The sequence below is a fragment of the Eschscholzia californica genome, unplaced genomic scaffold, assembly GCF_041429995.1.
Source record: "Eschscholzia californica isolate CP2 unplaced genomic scaffold, dmEscCali1.0.p SCAF_1, whole genome shotgun sequence".
NCBI lineage: Eukaryota > Viridiplantae > Streptophyta > Magnoliopsida > Ranunculales > Papaveraceae > Eschscholzia > Eschscholzia californica.
Window position 1 is genome coordinate 44,595,333 of NW_028238198.1, and position 7,442 is coordinate 44,602,774.

The 7,442-nt window shown below is 36.2% G+C and overlaps 1 long non-coding RNA gene across 1 annotated transcript; it reads right to left on the reverse strand.

The window, feature by feature from the left end:
* Positions 1 to 3,990: 3,990 nt before the first annotated feature.
* LOC147567073 (uncharacterized) lies at positions 3,991 to 5,957 on the reverse strand. Its single transcript, XR_015230667.1, has 3 exons — positions 5,787 to 5,957; positions 5,396 to 5,616; positions 3,991 to 4,689 (listed from the first exon to the last, which is right to left on the reverse strand). It is a non-coding gene; the product is annotated as an uncharacterized LOC147567073 (long non-coding RNA).
* Between the last annotated feature and the right edge of the window lie 1,485 nt (positions 5,958 to 7,442).

The window sequence follows — 7,442 nt, forward strand, 5'->3', positions numbered from 1 at the left end:
GAAGGTCGCCGGCCGGAAAATTTTCCGGCCGGCGACCTTCATCGGAGAAGATAGAGTGAGGTGGAGAGAGAGAGGTGAGGTGGAGAGAGAAAAATGTGAGTTGGAGAGAGAGAAAGATGATTTGGGAAGAGAGGTGAGGTGGAGAGAGATAAGTGGTGGAGAGGGAAGTGAGGTGGAATTATGTTTGTTTTTTTGATTTTATTTTGAAAAAAAAAATTAAAGGAAGGGTAGTTAGGACATTTCCATGAAAATAGGGGGCCATATTTGAATTTACGAAAAAAAGGGGGCCATAAAGGAAGCTGGTCACAAAGTAGGGGGCCATATAGGAATTAACTCATAATTTTATACTTGAATTGTTTATCGTAGAATTCGGCGATATTGAATCTTCTTTTCTCATTGACATCTTTATCCATACTTTAGTTCCTTAAACATATAAAATCACCAACAAGTGGATTAAATCCTCTATCGACTTTAATTTTTGTAACTTTAAAAAATGCGTATGTGATCTATGTTAGAGAGAGAATAACAAGAAGAACTGTGTAGAATAAGATTTGATTCCATAGAATCTCTCTCTAAAACCTACACTCCAAGATCTTATTATAAATATAACATAAACAATAAAGATTCAATAAAAATATATTGAATATGAAAAATATTTTATTTTGTTTTTCAAGAAATATAATAAAAATAAAAGAGTATTTTGTTTCGTTTTAATTCAAAAGTGATGCATACAGGGGGATGCGAATATTACTGTAAACATTTAGGGGATTATTTTTTTTTTTTTTTTGTTGAAGATAGGGGATTCTTTGTTTTTTTTTTTTTTTGTTAAGGTGATAGGGGATTCTTTGTTAAAAATTCAGAAATGTGTACGTGCACGTGACTTTTATGTCGAGATTGGGACCTTGTAATCACGTGACAAACTAATATCTCCGCGTATTTGGCTTCGTCTTCACCCAAAATGAAATTCATTCAAGAAGCGCGTGACGTACAGAAACAGTTGACGCGCTTTTATAGCAACTTCCCACCTACTACATCTAGTGATGTTAAAAAGGCCAGGCCGGCCCGGGTTGGGCCCGGGACCGGCCCGTTCCGTACAGGCCCGGCCCGGCCTGGCCCGTACGGAAAACGGGCCTGGCCAACCCGGGTTCTATTCCGGGCCCGGGCTGGGCCTATGGTTTGGGCCCGACGGGCCAGGCCCGGCCCGGCCCGGCCCGGCCCGCAAAACCTTTTTTTTTTTTTTTTTTTTTTTTCATGCCTTATTTTAAAATTTTAGATAATTTGAAAACATTCCTTTTCGAAAAGATCTATCCAACAAAATCGTTCCTAAAAGATTCATTTCCATAAAATATTTTCGAAAAATCTTTCCTAACTTGTTAATTTATCTATTTAAATCATCCTCTATATTATTTCCAAAACGTAATTTCTAAAATCACTTTCACGAAATCTTTTCAAAAATCTTTCTTAAACTTGTTAACCTATTTATGTAAATCATTTTCTATTTATATAAATCATCCTCTACTAATTAGTTTCAAAATATAATTTCTAAAATCATTTCCCAAAAATCTTTTCATAGAATCTTTCCTAAACTTATTAATTTATTTATGTAAGTCACCCTCTATTAATTATTTCCAAAAAGTAATTTCATAAATCAATTCAAAAAACTCTTTCTGAAAATCTTTTCTATACTTATTTATGAAAATTATATCCTATTAACTAATAACTATTCCTAAAATCTTTCCAAAAGTCATTTCTAAATCATGTCATTATTTATAGAAAATCCTTTTTAAAGTTTTAATTTTTTATATTCAAAATAAACAATAGATTTGTATTTTTTTAATTTAAATTTTGGTTTTGCAAAAAAAAAAAAATATATATATATATTATAGAAAATCCGGGCTGGCCCGGCCCGGCCAGGCCTGGGTCTATACCCAGTCCCGGGCTGGGCCCTTGTATAGCCAACCCGGGTTGAGCCCGGCCCGGGAAACTTTCAACCCGGGTTGGCTAGGCCCGGCCCGGTTACTAGCCCGGCCTGGACAGGCCCGGGCCGGCCCGGCCCGGCCCGGCCTTTTAAGCATCACTAACTACATCCTCCCCAGTACTACTACACCTCTCTTCTTTTATACTTCTCAACCTCATCCAACGGATATTATTAAAGATAGTTTGTACTCCTGAGGACTACCCTATCTTAGATCACCCTCAAACGGCTCTTCAGTGTTATAAATAGCTGTGTGACCACGTGGCGATAAATCAGCTGAACCCTCCTATTTATTAACGTCCACGTCGGAAACGGCTGTAAAGTAGCGTCAGATGTGGACTGCGGGCCCCACAATTCCGTTTACTTATGGAAAAATGATGCTATGCCCGGCTGAATCCCGGCCTGAATCCCGGCTGGCCGAGTTGGCAGTCCAACCGGGCATAGCATCATGACTCATCTGAGAGTGAAGAGGGTATTTTGAGGGTTTTACAAATTGGTCCCTTTAATTATATACAATTCGAGTTGAGGCCATTCTTCATGAAAATACAAAGACACGGGATTTCATTCCCTTTTCATACAACAGCTAGGGCAAAATCACCATTTTCATTCTCCACCTCTTCTTCACTCGATTCCAACCCAAGGAGACTCAAAAGCACCCGATTCCATTCCACTCTTCACTCTAAGTAAGTTCATCCAACTTTACTCAAAATCGATTAACATAACTAAACCCTAGTAAAATTCTGCCAAAATCTCTAGCTGAAGCCACTAAGCTTATCCAACGTCGTGGTCTTTCTGGTGGCGGAGGTACCTTCCTTTCATCTCTCAACCCTTTTCCATTTACAAATCAAAATCTTATTGATTTATTTAGATTTTGTTCTTGCAATTTTTCCTGAATCCCGACTATAATTTCAGTCTCAGTTTGTTGATGATTGTGAATCGGATTCATATACCCTAATCAATCAGTAGTATTTCCTGGGAATTAGGTTATGTCTTGATTGATTTCTATCCTTTACATGATTTGATCACACCCAAATTCAAAAAAAAATGTTTTTTTTTTATAATACCCACATTTTAATCTTGTCAGTTAAAAAGAAATAGTAGTTTGGTTTGATTACCAACTAAATCTCTGATATTGCCTAATTCTATACTAAATGAACCAATTTGATCCATCCAAAATCAAGGATTTATCACTAATGCCCTGGCATTTAGGGTTTCTGCCTTTTATGATTTCAGTATCATATATTTGGTCCTAGTTATTTTTTTTGTTGACATTTATAATGAAGAATTAGTAGTTTTTTTTTACTGAATAAATTGATATCTACATGACTGGTGTGATAAATCTGAGAGAACTTGCCCTCAAATATGGTCTAATGTCATGCTATATATTGTTTTGTAGGTGATGGCTCCACTAACCGAAACAGAAAGGTAATATTGTGGTTGTGTGTGTGTGTGTGTGTGAGACTTTTTATTTAGATACTATTTGAAGCAGATATGAAGTAGTATTTGTTTGCCCATGACAATTAGTTCTTCCTCTTCAATTTTTAGAGTATGGGCTGTTTTCATAGATTTGAGAAAATTTATATGTTGAATATCAACCTTTTCATCTAGTATGAAAAGTTGCTAACTATAGCAAATGAAAATCAGTTTTCTCTTGTGCAGCGTAATTCATCAAATCCCATGGAATAGGGCAGATAAACAGTCTCAAGCACAGTGAAAGGGTATCATGGTGTTGCAGAGTGCTTTTGTAATGAGATTTTGCTTTCATACTATCATGGCGTTATGGTGTTTTGTTATTTTAGGACCGTGCAAAGATGGGCGATATGATTCGACAGTACAGTAACAGAGAACTAAAGAGTTAAGTTTCTATGGGGAAAATTGAACACCCTGATGTCTTAATGGAATGTCTAGAGGTCCTGAGTCCTGACTTGAAATTATTTCTACCTGAAGAAGCATCTTCAAGATTTCAGGAAATGAAAAGTGAAAATCTATAACATTTGTGGGTTTATGACAAGTAGTAAAGGAAAACTAAACCAATATGTATATTTCTCTTGATACATTTTGAGTAACAAAATTGATTCATCTGTGTTAAGTGATTGAACAGTATGAAATTTGACTTCAAAGTTAAAGATCTCTAATTCTTTTCAGCTTCCTATTTACATATGTTTTTTATTTGAGCATTTCATAATGAACCAACATTAAGATATTTCATGCAAAAAATAGTAACAAATATCTATAAAAGTTTAAGATACCATAGAAACATAAGAATGTAAAAGTTCGTAAACTAACACTACAATAATATAACTAAATCTTGCGCCAATGCTCTTTAACTTAAACTCTGCAGTTCTCATAAGATCCTTTAATTCTTCACCCTGTTGATAACTCTCCACAACTTTACGACTCTTCGAAGGGCTCGAACTTTCTTTCCTGTATGAGTGATTCAAAGAGGCAGCCATTTTACAGTTTCTCATCGACAACCCTCTTCTGCAACCAGTTGGTGATTTCGGAACGTTTGGTTTGTCAATTACCCATGTTCTAGTGTTGTCAATCTCTAAATCAGAGGGATTGTCACAGGAGAAAATGGACTTATTTGTGCGGACCCATGGGCTTTCAACGAAGTGGACTCTGATGTCGTTGTACTCTTCTTGTGTTGAAATTACCCTCCATCTCAAACAATTTGCATATTATACTGTAAATTTGCCGATTGCATCATGTTTCTGCCATTCAAAAATTGAAACTTAAATCATCTTATATAAATTGCAATGAAGTACAAGGAGATGTTTGTTTATAAACTACAAATTACAGGAACAATGAAATCAAGATGGGTAAGTTTAGATCTTTGTGTATAAACTAAAACTAGGTACACATCATATAGTTGTGAATTTGTGAGAAGCAACTCGAAGATAGTTTATAGAAATGAGCAGTGAACTTTATGGAGGTAATAGGCCTCCTAAATACTGTCGGGAAACCCAGGTTTTAAGTCTAATACTGCAAGAACGATTGAGGAACATGGATAAACATAAAGTAACATCTAATTTCTTATGATAAAAGATACGAGCGCAATCTTCTAACGAGTAAGAATTGAATTCTAAGGATGTCAATGCACAATGATTGAGCAATAATCGATTTAATAACATAAAATCAATTTCAGAACATATAATCAATTTCAGAACATACATCTTAGTACATATAATCGAAATTTCAGAAAATACATCTTAGTAACATATAATTGAAATTTCAAAACATATAATCGAAATTTCAGAACATATAATAATCGAAATTTTAGAACATATAATGTATTGATGTTAAAACCGAGTTACTGTTAAGAGAAAATCAAACTTCAACTTGTCCCAAATTAGATTTTAGGTTTGTAGAGAGATTTTAACATCAAAATTTGAGAGAAATCAAGTGAAGATGCCTTACCTGATCTTGGTTGGACGTTGATTTTGAAGAAAAATTCGAGTTCAAATCGATGTTGATGGGTGGAGAGTTTTCCCTAGCTCGGTTGAAGATGGGTTTGCCCTAGTTTCCTGACTCCGAAAATTGCATCTTAGTTTGAGTGACAAAGAAAGTGATAAGAATTTATGGATACACCTTTAATATTAAAAATCATGGATAATACATCTTAGTTCGATTTCATAGTACTGAAAGTTGATAACTTACCACACACATGAGATGGGTTTAATATTAAAGGTGTTATTAGAGGTGTTTTTAAACAAAGGGGCGGATGATGCATGATTTCTACTCTGAAAAATACAACGAAGAAGAAGAAGAACGAACTGGTTCTTCAATGGGAACTATTACCTAATAAAACCCTAGAATTTTACTAGGATTTAGTTATGTTAATCGATTTTGAGTAAAGTTGGATGAACTTACTTAGAGTGAAGAGTGGAATGGAATCGGGTGCTTTTGAGTCTCCTTGGGTTGGAATCGAGTGAAGAAGAGGTGGAGAATGAAAATGGTGATTTTGCCCTAGCTGTTGTATGAAAAGGGAATGAAATCCCGTGTCTTTGTATTTTCATGAAGAATGGCCTCAACTCGAATTGTATATAATTAAAGGGACCAATTTGTAAAACCCTCAAAATACCCTCTTCACTCTCAGATGAGTCATGATGCTATGCCCGGTTGGACTGCCAACTCGGCCAGCCGGGATTCAGGCCGGGATTCAGCCGGGCATAGCATCATTTTTGTTACTTATGATCGCAGCTGTACTCTAACAGCAAATCCAATCTCAGTATGTTTTAAGCCGAAAAAACCATTTTTCATCCAAAATTTTCAGTTTCATCTCAGCCTAAAAAATTCAATTCCAACCTCAGCTTATCTTGAGCCCGAAAATTTGTGCATCTGAGAAACGCATGTGTGATTTTTTGTAGGTGTGTGGAAAACGTGTGTGATCTTATGTATGAGCGAAACATGTATTTGAACTATGGGTGCTTCTAAAGGCACCGGGCCAAAAGGCTGTTAGCATCCGAAAATTTTATTGACTCGGGTCAATAGTCATTGACCCGAGTTCTCTATAAGCACCAGTTTTTGATGTGAGTGACATTTACCTTCATTTGCTTCTTCCATCTTCTTCTTCCAAAATAAAAAGAATACCAATTCATTTTTTTTCCAAAACAAAAATCATGTGTGCTCATCTAGATAGTGTAAGTAAAAAAAATTTCATTTTTTCTTATTTACTTTCTAATCCTGTTAGTAAATACACAAAATTGAAAAGAATTGGTCCACTCTCTTCTTCCTTCTTCACCAAATTTCATCCACAAAATAAACTCATTTTCTCTCCTCTTCCTTCTCATGTTCATCTTCATCCCTTCTATATCCCCTTTGTAAATGTAGAAGATAGATTGCAAGATTCAGAAAGGTAGAGAGAGAGAGATGAGAATAAGGGGTTTTAGAGAGAGAAAGATGAAGAAAACCTTGCGAGAAGTGGCAGAGGAGCTGGTCATGGTCGAGTTCACGAGAAAGAGAGTGAGGATTGGGATGTTTTTCAAGCCCCGGATCAGCAGATCCGTTTTGCCCTCTTAGGTCCCGGATCAGCTGATCCGTTTGGTCCTCCTAGGTCCCGGATCAGCTGATCCGTTTGGTCCTCTTAAGTCCCGGATCAACTGATCTGTTTGGTCCTCTTAAGTCCCGGATCAACTGATCCCTTTGGTCCTCTTAAGGCTCGGACTGGTTCAGTCCGTCAGATAGATTTTGTTTGATTTTGTGATAAACGGATGGAGGTGTTAGGGTTAAGTTGGCTTTGACTGGTGCCTACATAGTTGAACGGTGCTAACAGAGAAATGAGCAGTTGAGCCTGATGCTAATAGAGATGGATGCTAACAGCCTTTTGGCTTGGTGCCTTTAGAAGCACCCTTGAACTATTTCTGAAACATGTACGGAGACAACCACGTTGGTGGGATGTATTTTAATTGTTAATCTATAGAGTTTAAAAAATATTTAAACTAATTAAAGTTTGTAAAAAAATTTA